Below are 12,644 nucleotides of genomic sequence, written 5' to 3'. Positions count from 1 at the left end.
ACCTTGCGCATGACCAATCCTTCCATCTCTCCCTCTTTTTTTTCTCCTCCTCTCCTCCACCATCCTATCTATGCATGCTCTTCCCTTTCTGTAAACCCAACCACACCTAACAGCAACACCTTGCACTCTCCCGACCATCCCACAGCCTACAGCACGGCACTCACACCCCCAATAAATACAGCCCTGGTCTGCCGTTTTCCCATCTATCCCTTTTTCTCTGCCCCAGTCTCTCTCTCCCTCTCTCCCTCTCCCCTTTCTCTCTCTCCTCTGTCTTTCCCTCTCCCCTCGCTCCTGGCTGGTGCTGGTGAAATATCAGGGCAAACGGATTCCAGCTTTTTTCTCTGGCTCAGAGGGGTTGTTCTGTGCGATTTGGCCCTGGGGTGCATTTCAGCGCTTCTGATGTGAGAGAGGGGGCGAGAGGGAGAGAGAGAGAGAGACGGAGGGAGAGAGAGGGCGATGGAGAGAAAGAGAAAGGAAGTGTGTGAGAGAGAGAGAGAAGGAGAGAGAGGAGACACTGCCAGGGTTTATCCTTTTCTTTCTGTGGGGGCAGTCAGAGGTTTTTAAAAAACGACGGGCTTTTGACCGGTGTTGAACCAGCAACTCAAGGTGCGCACGCTCTCCGTAGCTTACGGAGGCCTTGAGGTGATCTCCATACATAATCAGGACAATCCACCTCCATGACAGGTGCGCGGCCATCTTGGAATCTCTCTGAGCCAGGGGGACTTGAGCAGAGTGTCCGCGTTCACGGAAAAAAGATGAACGACTGCAGCTCTGCGGTTTTATTGCTTTAAATAAATTGACAAGTGGTCGAATGAGAAGAAAAAAAAAGTTTCCTTTTGCAGAATATATATTTTCATTACAAGACAAGACTGTCTGGTATTTTGATTTCATTGAGCTGCTTCAGGACACCTCGACAAAGATAATAAAGTGCTTGAAAATGTACCTGTGTTATTCATTTTACTCTCTAAAATTAAGGGTGTGTTATTACCTTTGTTAAAAAAAAAAAGTGCATGAGAACAAGTTGGGCAGAATATTTTAGTTTCCTTTGAATCATCTTTTCAGTATCCACTTTAACAATAATAATGACTCTGGTATTTTTAGTTTTCAGGCCAGTCATGTTCTTCAAATACATTTTTCAAAGCACATAATTTTGCAGATTTTTTTTCCACAGCTGATTGTGTTTTACCTTCTTCTTTGTGTGTCCATTCACATGTGTGGTTTGCACAACTTGGTGTGTGAGTGATATATACGTGTGTGTGTGTGTGTGTGTGTGTGTGTGTGTGTGTGTGTGTGTTTATGTTTCCTAATCTCACATCACACTGTGGGGCATTCTAAAAGGATTTGTCATTCTCAGCTCAGTTGGGCTGATTGTGAATTAAATGTATTTTTAGGCACCTTTTTTTTTTTTTCGTCCTTTTGTGAACCCAGTCAGAATTGAGGTCAGGACACACAAACACACACACACACACACACAAATGCACACACCATCTCAGAGAAAGACACATAGCTTTCAGAACAAATCACTGTTGAACTACCCTGTGTGGAATGATTCTGACATTTTGTTTGGGAGAAATAGCATTTAATTGAAGGGAGGGGCGATACGGATGGCAGTTATGCAACCAAGGGAAAATGTCTACATTTCAACCCAAATTGAAAACATAACAGAGTTTGTGTTTGTGTGTGCCTGCGTGCGTATGCGTGTGTGTGTCGAGGGGGTTGCTTGCACCATTTCACTGTTATCCACAGTTTGCCTGCTTGTTTGATTGTGAATTAGTTCAAGTTATGGAGGTTTTGTTCCATAAAAACAATATTGACGTTGCATTATAATACAAAGTAACCTCTCTCCCCTGCTTTTTAAAGTCCATCTGTCTTGGTTGAACTTAATTTGCAGGTATAACATTTACATGTTTGATGAGGAAGTGCAGAGCTCTCCCTTTGCCACATGTTCACTCTGCTGGTTAATTTTTAATCACTTCATTTTGCGCTAATTATTTTTTGCATAAAATAATCAGCAGTTAATGATGGGAATTACAGATTAATTCATTTAATTTTCAATTTCCAAGAACAGAAAAAAATTACCTCCTTTTCCTCGTTGACTAAAGTTCCACAAGCTTTTTAAAATCATAATTGGCCTCTGCTGTTTTATAATTTGCTTCTTTTTTTTAAATATTAAATTATATCTTTAAATCATGTTGATGTCCACAAGGAAAATCTTTTGTCTTTTGCCCCAACACACAAAAGGTCAGAGGTCAGACTCACCCACAGAACAGGCATCTGCAGCAAGGACTGACTCAGTCTTTTGCTCAATGACACTTCGGCACGGTAGACGCTCGCAGAAATGACTGCTTGAGCGCAGGTCATCCGGTTTAATGATGGTCACTAGGAAAGGAGGCTGAAGAGCCCTCATGAGGACTCTTCTGACACAGTGATGAAGCCAACAAGCATCTTTCAGGGTCACTGCACAACTCAGAAATTGACGCCTTTTCTCTCCGTCACCCTTTCTTTATTCTCTCTTTCTCTCTCCAAGCGTTGCCAATTTGTCTGAGCCGCATCCGCTAATCCGTGCGCATTTACGCATTGGTCATTGCGCCTCCGGTTGACTTGGCTCGCTTGATAGATGATGGCGTCCAGGCAGGAGACTGACTGTACAAGCTCACAGCTGACAGCAGTGTTGGGTGGTAACTCCGTGCTTTGTGAGGTGCTGCAACACAAATAACGAGCGGTGAAAAGAATATTTATATGCGTAAACGTTTTTTGGGTCAAAATTATAATTAAAAAATGTCGTTATTTTTTTTTTTTTTATCACGCCAGTGGAATTAAATTATTCAAAATGATGTTAGAGCCTCATTTTAAGTATGATATTTGTTGGGGATTGAAATACTTTGAAATTATTAAAACATCCACATTTGGGCGTAAAAACGCTTAAATATAGGAGAATATTTTCGCAGCAGCAGCGTCACAAATAAAGGCCTGCTGCCAAGGAAAAATGGACCACAGTAGTATTACTTTTAACTTCTGAGTAACTTATTACTTTCTGGAGCAGCACCGGCCATGAGACGCTTCTGACGTTTCCCCCCTGGATGTCGAGGTGTCAATCTGTTGCCATAGAACTCACTTCTCGCTACTGGCCGGGTTATTTGCCGTGTTGGGATGGCGCACTGAGTGTCAGAGGAAAAGGAGAGGAGGGGGGGGGGAGGGGGGGGCATGGATGGATGGATGATAGGGTGGGAGGGTGGAGGGGGTGACAGTCCCCAAGAGAGAGGGAGAGTGGGGGCTCCTGGAGAGGACCTCTCGGACCACTAAATTGACATGTTCAAGCTCCTGGCTTGTCATGAAGAAAGCACTCTAATAAGCCATGTGACAACATACAGTGGAGCAGTCTCACTTTCATGAGGCCATTAAATAGCAGGCCTCCTGTTAGATTTCAAATTATATTCCTATTGCTTTAATTTGACTCACATTTTATTGTAATAATTTATTGCAACACAGTGTGCGCCATCATTTATTAATATTACTTTTATTTTTATTTATTCCCCGCAATTTAGCGTCTTTTTATAAATATAATAGTATTGTGGGATTTTTTATCAAGCTGCATATTTAATACATTTTTCAGGAATATTTTTAGATGCAAACTGGAGGTAAATTGCCAAGTTATTTCGATACGGAGCACACAGGTGCCATTGTTCCCATGCACGACGTCTTTACAGGTCTATAAGTGTGTGTGGATCTGAGTGATAATCAATAGACTTTGGCGTTGAACAGTGTTGTGTGTGTGTTGTGTGTTGGGGCATCACGAGGAGGCCGTTTTGGGGAGGGGGTGCTTTTTTATTCCTCTGTCCATATATGGAGGACACTCACTGGACGCGTGTCTATTAAAGAGGGATCAACAATGAAAAAGATCGGAGGAGCAAAGGGCCAAGTGGGAGGAGGGCAGCAGGGCGAGGTGAGACTGAATGGAAACAGCAGTGGTGTTGGTGGTGTGTGAGAGAGAGACGCACATGGGGAGGAGGGGAGGGGGTGTGTGTGTGTTTCTGAGTGTGTGTAGTGTTGATTTCCTCTCGCGAGCCACCGAAATGCGGGTGACGACGTCTGCCAAGTCACCCTTCTCCTCCTTCTCTTGTTTCTCTTCTTCTCCTGCTCCTCCTTCTTGCTTGCCACAACACTTGTTCTTCTTCGGGAGCAATATCACGGCAGCCCCCCCCCCCCTTGCCCCTGCCCCCGCCTGCATCTGGGTAAAGACTTTACAGTCAGGGGCCATCGATTGCTCTTATCAAATAAACAGAGTGGCACCGGCGGCTGCACGGACCCACCACCCTGCACCTCCACCCCATCCTCCTTCCTCTGTCTCCTAATCTCAACTCCCCCCCTAATTCCCCCCCGCCCCTCTTCCCCAGCTCGAGAGCCCTAGCAGCTGTGGTCCCATGTAAATTTTACATGATTGGCACCTCCTTATTTTACCCCCATTCCCCTGTTCCTCACCCCCTTTCATATCATGTTGCATATTAATGCACAGTTTATGCAACAGCTCATCTGACAGTGCGCACCGGCCATCATGTCCAAGCCTTTTTCCCTGAGAATTTGCATACCTGATTATAGTGCCTGAAGTGCTTGATTGTTGCTGGGGTGGGTTATGGGATGCTGAAATGTGATATTTGGCGTGGAGGCGGGGGGATGGGTGGGCTGGAGGGGTGCTGAAACGGTTCCCCTTGACCCTTGAAATGCAACGTAATCCCGTGTGGCCCCGTTTGATTGGGGCATTTTTCTGTCTAATTGTTGTCATCAGGACTTGCACTATCATTGTGCATCTGGAAGCACTTTGACATCTAAGTCAGTGGGTTTTTTTTTTGGTTTTTTTTTTTTTTTTAAAGTGGGGGTGCAAGGATCCTCAAAAGGTCCGCGAAGGCCACTCAGCGGGTGCGCACCCCCTCTGGTTAAAATAAAGAGTTTAATGTCACTGTGATTTCATTAACTCTGAAATTATTCCAATGAGGGGACACGTGTTGAACAAAGGTGTCACCACTTGCAGCGGGTTTACAATGCAATGCTGGATCAATAACAACAACAAAACCCCACATTGGGAGTCCCAGGGACAGAATCCAATTAAATGGGGACCCTTGGCATAAGGTGTGTCCATTTGGGGGTCCTTGACATGAAAATGCTGGAGAAGCCCTGATCTAAGTGACTGAGGCAAAGGGCTGCATTAACAGTCTTTGTTTCTTTTTTCTCTTCTCTGCTTTTTTCATCTCTCTCTCTCTCCCTCTCTCTCTCAATCCCCCCCCTCCTCCTCCTCTCTGTCTCCCTCTCTCTCTCTCTTAAAAGGGAGCGGAAGAGTGGGCTGATACCGGTCTCATGTTGCGTATGGATTTTCGTTTATATAATCGATTGAAATGTCCCAATACATTGATTTCGGGTTCAGTGTTTTACAAACAAGCGTTTATGGGTCTCGATTTTATGTTAGGGGATGATTCCAGTGTGACACCGACGCGCAAAGAAGTCGGGAGTTGTTGATTTTTAAATAAATGATCTAAACACACACAAATAAAATATCTATTGTTTCATGTATAAAAAAAATATAAAAACTGACTCGGGATAGGGGGGGAAGGCGAAGAAGAAGGGAAAGAGGGTGAAAAAGACACAATATTGTGCTGCCTCTCTCCTTAATCAAATAAAGTGGTGTAAAAAAAACACACACACACACGCACACACACACACAAAAGCATTTCCTTCCCTCTGAATTTCTCCTTGAATTATATGCCATCACTAGTGTGTGTGATTGCGGAATATTAAATTAAAGTGGGATAAGTCCGCACCGAGGCGGGCTGCGTCCAATCCGCAACTCATTTCCCCTGTTGTAGCACCGCATCACTGCGCTCCTCTCTTTTCAATGACAATGTGCCAAATCTGGGCATTTTGAAAACACTTTCCATATGCTATTATCGGATCGCTACTGAGCAAGAGAAAGACAGAAAAGAAGAAAAACGGAATGTTTTATACCAAAGGTACCGAGAGTTTACATTTTTATTTCTCTTCTCTTTCAATGGCTTATTATACTTTATGCTTTTTTGGGGGATTTAAAAGAGGTAAGAGGAGGAAAATTTTGAAGTTTTTACAACGATTGCATATTTATGGAGCGCTGTTGGATTGCTTTAGGGCTGAGTGTGGAGACGTCGACAGACTTTATGTTGAGCATATAGGGGCAAAAACTTCATGTTGTGCCACCGCTTTTTTCACTGCGTTTTCCTCTTTTATTGCTAAAGAGCCAGTTGGTTTTGCCCACTCCTCTGGGGAGTGTTTTGCCAGCAAACAAGTTAAAGAAACATTTTTTCTGCGACGTTAATTACGCTGAAATCACAGAAATAATTCTGTCTTTTTGGATTTATTTGCATTTAATTGATTTTGCAGCTCGGTGCTGTAATTTAACACAGATGACAACTTGCATGTGACTTTACATTTCGAGGCTTTCTGTGTGGCGGATTTTTATTATATTGTGGTGGAAATACAGTTTTGATTATTGCACATATTTTGCAAGAAGGATTTTTTTTATTTGGTTGGATTATTTGGAAGTGAGTGGCAACATCTTATATTGGTGTCACGCGTTGAAAGAGTCACACTTAACTTGTTATTGTGTGTTTTGTGGGGCCTTTGTGGAGCTTGTTTGTGCGTGTGTTTGCTGGACGAGAGTTGGCCAGTGGGTCACTGTGACAGGTTGCGGGTCAGAGCTGTGGGCTTTTGCGTGTTGTGTGTCCTGAGGAGGCAGAAGGGGTCAGCCATGCAACCCCATGAGGGCGCCGACGCATAGGACAAACAAGGTGGATGTCTGTGTGCACATCCAGAAAACACTGACCAGGTGACCGCTTGTGCACAGCTGGAATTGACTAGATTATTATTTTAAAAATATATATAACATAAAAAGCTACAGCAACATCAACTCTGGTTTCCAGTTTGACTTTTGAGCATATATCGATGGAGCAACAATGGTTGCATCCCATGGCATCTCTCAGTGTGTCAAGCCTTTAAGGTAATATCTCCGGACGATTCAAAGTTATTGATCCACTGGCATAAGATCACTATGAGTGTTCAGTGCCACATTTCACTGGCAATACATGCATTAGAAAAGAAAACACAACGCCTTTAATGTTTGATAATTACACAATAATTAAAAGACTTTAATTCCGCTCATCCTGCTCTGTGTTAGTGATGCCACTACAATTTTCACAGCAGTTTATTTGCTTTAGATCACACACAAATACTCGCACACTCTCGCGCACACACACGCACACACAGACACACAGGAGCAAGCACACACAGACACCAGACCGGAGTTTACAGATAAAAATCTATAATTAATCGAGGATGCTGCTGATATGGAAATGGGGCGAAATATTAGTTAACGCGGTCTATTGTCAAGCGGTCCTCCGGAGAAAGAGCATCGTCTGCTGGGAGAGAGGGAGGGTGGAGACCGGGGGGATTTACCAAACGCAGGAGGTTAAGATAAGCGGCAGCCTATATCAGTTCTCTAAATCCGCTTTGTACTTTCTCTTTTTCCTCACAGAAAACAAATAAAATAACAAACGCAACTCCGCTGAAAATGTCAGCAGCGCGCACAAATGTAATCATAGAAAGTGAGGAGTAAGTACATCCTTGCACAGAAATGGAGATGCTCGTGTAAGAAAAAGGAAAATCACGGTGGTTTTTGTCAACAAAAGTCCTCCGTTTAGGTGCGTAAAGTCGCAAATGAGAAATAGGTCCACTCCATGCAGCTTTGGGAAGCTCGACGCACGGCCCCGGTGGACTTTTTGCGCGTCCGCCGCAGCAGCGGGTCGACTCGACTCTCCAAGCCGTCTGTGAGCGACGCCTCCCAAGGCTGACAGGCTAGAAAACCCCCCTGGAGGACAGGGAGGCAGCTGCAGCAGTAGCGGCAGGCAGCAGCAGGAGCCTTGGATCCGGGTGAAAAGTGACGCCTCTGTTTCCTCACCTCGACCCACCCACCCCCCTTTGTCAGAGACCTCTCTAAACCCAGAATAAACAGCCTCGGGTCGGGTCGGGCTCGGATCTCTTGGCTTCTTAAGGATCCAGTTGGTATGGGTGCAGTCCAGTCAATGTGGCTGCAAAGTAGACCTAGTAGTTCACTTGCCAGCAGCAGCCTTATCATCACATCCCAAGCCCCGGCTCATGCAGTTCAATTCACCCCCAGCTTCGATTTTTTCCATGAAGGCGAACAAGATCTCTTGATTTTCTCCCCGATTGAGACTGTGTAAAGTCTTCCTCTTGCCCAAAAGCCACTATTAAGGAACCGGGGGGGAAACACACAGTAAACGGTTTGCATTGAAAGGCTATAGGGCCAACAGACCGATGCACTTTGTAAGGACACTAAATGTAAACGCCAGTGAATGGAGCTTTGAATAGAGAGGGGGATTTTTGTGTGACCCTGTATTGGATTTTGCAGTTTGGCTCTATTGAACCCACACGGGGCCTCAGCGGTCCCGAAAGGGCAGTGATGACTTTCCAACATGTGGTGGATTACTGTGATGCATTGTGGCTTTGATTTTTAAGCTTGAACGTTTATATGCGCCCTGTATGCAACAGATCAGATACTCCTCACTCCGAGAAAAAAGGCGACTGAACTATTAGAGAATCCAATAAAAAAAATAGGTATAACGGTGCATCCACGTGAAGCGTAAATTACTCACACGTGTGTGGATGCTTTTTGTGTTTTTCTACATAAATGATATTACCTATAAAATGCGTGCCACTGTATGTGCAGGCCAGGTTTGACGCGCGATGTGGCACGGTTGTGTGGTTTGATTCTCTCCCTCAGGTGTGTTTTTTCTGTCTGTTTTTATGCACATTACTGATTAAAAAATGTTAATCTGACAGTCAATCTCTTTTATTCATATTCATAAATTGTTCCAAAGCTTTAGAAACTCACAGATGTATTTTTTCTGTATGAATTCTCGGATTATTCCGCAAAATACGCGCTCCATTCTGCGCATCCTTGGAAAATGTAATTCACCTGTAGTGTCATGATCAATAAAAATCAAAAGCAGATGTAAATACACAAATGAGCATCATGTTCAGAGTATTTTGTTAAATAAAAGGAGAAGTGTGTTGGAGCGTTTTGGCGCTTCAGTGCAGAAATATGCGTCTGTAAAGTGTGTTTTCTTTATTATTATAGGGAAAGATGAGTTCTAAGTAGTTGTAAGTAATTCAGAGTGCAGGCTGTTTGCTGTGCAGGAAGCGGGTGTCCATTGTTCTACATGTGATTTGGCCCTCAGAGAGAAACCATACAAAAGGATTCTTCTGCGCGCATAGACCTATGCGGCCGCCAGGGCTCCGTGTGCGCGTCATTTGCAATGTGGAGACTGTTGATCAACTCACTAATTACACTTCTCTCCTCTCTCTCCCTCCCTCTCCGTCTCTCTTTTTGCTCCCTCCCTCTCTCTCTCTCTCTCTCTCTCTCCCTCTCTCTCTCTCTCTCTCTCTCTGCCTCTCTCTCTCTCTGTCTCTCTACCCATTCCCAGAGTGCATATCGGGAAATAGACACACAAAGACATGCGCACTCAACTTAATCAGCCATTTTTTTAAACAGGGCTAAAACGATAATAATTAGCAGAATAAAGACATATCGGATTTTCATTTCCTTTCCTCCGTTTCCCGACCCCCGTCCACAAGAGAAACTGCGAGGCAGCCCGTCGACACGTCGTTTCACCGCCACCGGAACCAAAATAAGGGATAGCTCTCTAAACGCTTGACATTTGTGGTTTTACCCCCTTTTCCCAATATAAAGTTGGAGGATTATTGTAATTTTCCCTGTTTTTCCACGTTTTGATTGTCCAATTACGCAAGCCGCTGGATGTGACTGTTTTATAAAGCCAAGAGCAGAGAGAGAAGCGGAGGTGACGGCTTTGGAGGGGGAAGAAAGTAAGTTTTTTTCCTTTCCACCTCTCCCTTTAACTTTTATTGAGTAGTTTGGGGTGTGTGTTAAATTTAGGGGTCGGCTATCGATTATCTATCTCGCTGGTGGATCTTTGACATCGGGGCTGTTTGGATAACAGGTGCTGGGTGTTTTTTAGTCCAGAATAAAGGCGGATATCGTGATGTTAGTGCAACTCCGGCGCTTTGGCTTCAATAAAACAAGCGAGTGACAGGGTCGGAGGCGTTCTTACGCATGTGTCCGTGCTATTACACTTGGATATCACGTCCAGACCTGCCTTTTGCAAAGTTTATACTATTGTTACGGAGATCGTGTGGTGGACAGACACACTGAGTACACTGTTAGATACGAGACGAGCGTTTCTCTTCCCCCCCTTCTTTGTGGCTTTGCAGTGCGGATGTGGTGTTCCCTTTCCAGGAGTCCGATCCCTCGGACATGTCCGCTGTGAGCTTGTTTCTAGTCGAGGGATCCGGCTTGATGTTTCCTCACACTTCCCGACTCCTCATTTCACTCCCCGATCACCAGATATGTGGTTTAAACACATCATCCGGACGCGCCGCAGCGCTCAAAGCCAGTTTTAACACATCGGGTTTCATGCACCTTCCAGGCATTCACGGCCGGAGTGACGATCAGTCTCCCGACACGATCCCCTCTCGTGTGCACAAGTGTATCTCTCTATAATACTCGATTTGACGTCTTTATTAAATAATCGTTACAAAAACAACGTGCATGTGCCGCTTATGGTCCATACATCTTTACCTGCTGCGCTCAGAAAGTCGTCTCACTTTACCGAGGCGTGGGTGGCTGCGTCGCCCAGGAGGGAGAGCGATCGTTGGGCTACTGATAGCACGGCGAGTCCCTTCAGAGCCAGACAACTCCTGGGTCTCCTGTTTTCCTTTCTTATTAGAAACACCAGAATGTTTCCAAAAGCCGTACTCTACAGTTATTTATTGATATTACCACATTTTAATTTCCGCTTTCCATCCATAGCCTACAAGTTCCATTTCCACCCTCGGTGCCCATCCACGTCGGTGGGTTTATAATTTCCTCCTCACAAATTGTCCCTCTCTTAATTCCCAGAGATGCGGGTTGCAACATCTTCTTTTAGTTGTCGATTGGTGTTGTTTTGTGTCAATTTAGAGGAGGCAGAGCGCAGAGGTAGGGCTTCTCAGGTATTTTTGCGCCCTGATGGCTGTTTTTTTGAGGTAGGCAGATAGACTTGGCTCGGATTGGGACGCGACAGTGACAGGGGGGACATCGATCGCACGGGAGGAGAAAAAAAAACAAAACATCAGGGCCAAGGGGCCAGTCAGTCTCCAACCCGGGTATGTAACGGTGTAGTGAGTGTGTGTGAGTGTGTGTGTGCGTGGAGAGACTGTATACGCTCCAGATGAACGGTGTACAGGGGTAGACGACCTTTTTACACGAGTGTCTGTTTTTACACACGGCTTTCCTGGCTTTTTTTTATGTGGATTTAAGATCATATTTATCCCCGAAAATACAGGGTTTTAGAGCAGTTTTTCCAAATGTATTGCACTTTTAAATTTGTTTAGATTATTGAATGCGTGGATGATTTTAAACACATTGTGTGAGCTTACTTTTTTAATCAAAATACGTGTTTTTTTTGTGGAATCTAAAACAACAAATATGGACCATAATCACTACTTTAATTATCAGAATTAATCGGTTTTATTATTATTATTATTATTATTATTATCATTATTATTACTGTTGTTATTATGCAAATACATAAACTGATATTTAAACTAAATCCAATAAAAACATCCCAGTTAAATGTTGATTTAAATCAGATCAATTTTATAGATTGCTAAACTATGAGCTCTGATGTTATTTGGACAGGATGGATCTTCTCTTCAGTTAGACGATTTAATTGCATCTGCATAAAAATCCTTCATGTCTTTACAAAAAATGTAGCCCAGGCCTACTAATAATAAAAAAAAAAGAAAAATTTAAAAATAAGTGGAATTATGAGAGGAGATGGTCGTGTCTAATTGCAGTGAATTTCATCAGTTAATGACAGTATTGTCTCACTCTATAATAACACAATCTCTCTGGTATTTTTCTTGTCTTGCAAATGAGAGAATTTTGCAGCTTTGTGTTTGCAGAAGCCCGGGACCCTTGTTTTTGTTTTTCTGTGCGTGGCGTCTTAGTGCTATCAAAGGCTGGGTGTGTATATCTCTGCATGTTAGTTAAGCAGCTTGTAACGTTCATTTCACCCGTAGCAGTCGAGGGGAGGGATACAAAAACATATAGTGTGAGAGATGGGCTGACAGCCCTGGGAGGACAATAGCTGTTGGCTTGAAAATGCTTCTTGATTATTAAAAGCTAATGCATTTTCAGCATTGCAGCCTTCATTAAGGGTGCGGATGGAGGGGTGGAGGGCGGGGGGTGGCGAGAGGGATGAGAGGGTACTGGGAGGAGGAGAGGATGGGAGAGGGAGAGAAGGGGAGAGGGAGACAGGGGCTGAGTCTGTCCTATAACTCCTGGGCCCAAGACACATGCAGCTAGAAGATTGGCTCGGGCCTCTCCTAGGGGTCGACAATGTGTCATTTCCACCCGGGTAGATTGCCCTCTGCCTATCTGATATTAATGTGCAAATCAATATTTCAGGGATTAAATTTCCCTTCTTCATTTTTTATGGTTTCTACCTCAATAAGTCTCCCGTCTAATAGAGGAGGCTGGATGATTT

At 44.1% G+C, this 12,644-nt stretch overlaps 1 protein-coding gene across 4 annotated transcripts in view; it reads left to right on the top strand.

Moving 5' to 3' along the window:
• zfhx4 (zinc finger homeobox 4) overlaps nucleotides 1-12,644 on the top strand; it is a 327,312-nt gene that overhangs the window by 234,367 nt on the left and 80,301 nt on the right. The window contains exon 1 of one of the 4 annotated variants that reach the window (XM_049564705.1): nucleotides 5,949-5,999. The exons of 1 other annotated variant lie outside the window; for it this stretch is intronic. The gene's annotated coding sequence lies outside the window, so the exon portion shown is untranslated. 2 more of the 4 variants (XM_049564702.1, XM_049564703.1) reach the window with 2 other exon arrangements.

The sequence above is a fragment of the Epinephelus fuscoguttatus genome, linkage group LG21 (genome assembly GCF_011397635.1).
Source record: "Epinephelus fuscoguttatus linkage group LG21, E.fuscoguttatus.final_Chr_v1".
Taxonomy (NCBI): Eukaryota; Metazoa; Chordata; class Actinopteri; order Perciformes; family Serranidae; genus Epinephelus; species Epinephelus fuscoguttatus.
The sequence above is the reverse complement of the archived record's forward strand: the minus strand, read 5'-3'. Positions and strand labels throughout refer to the sequence as shown.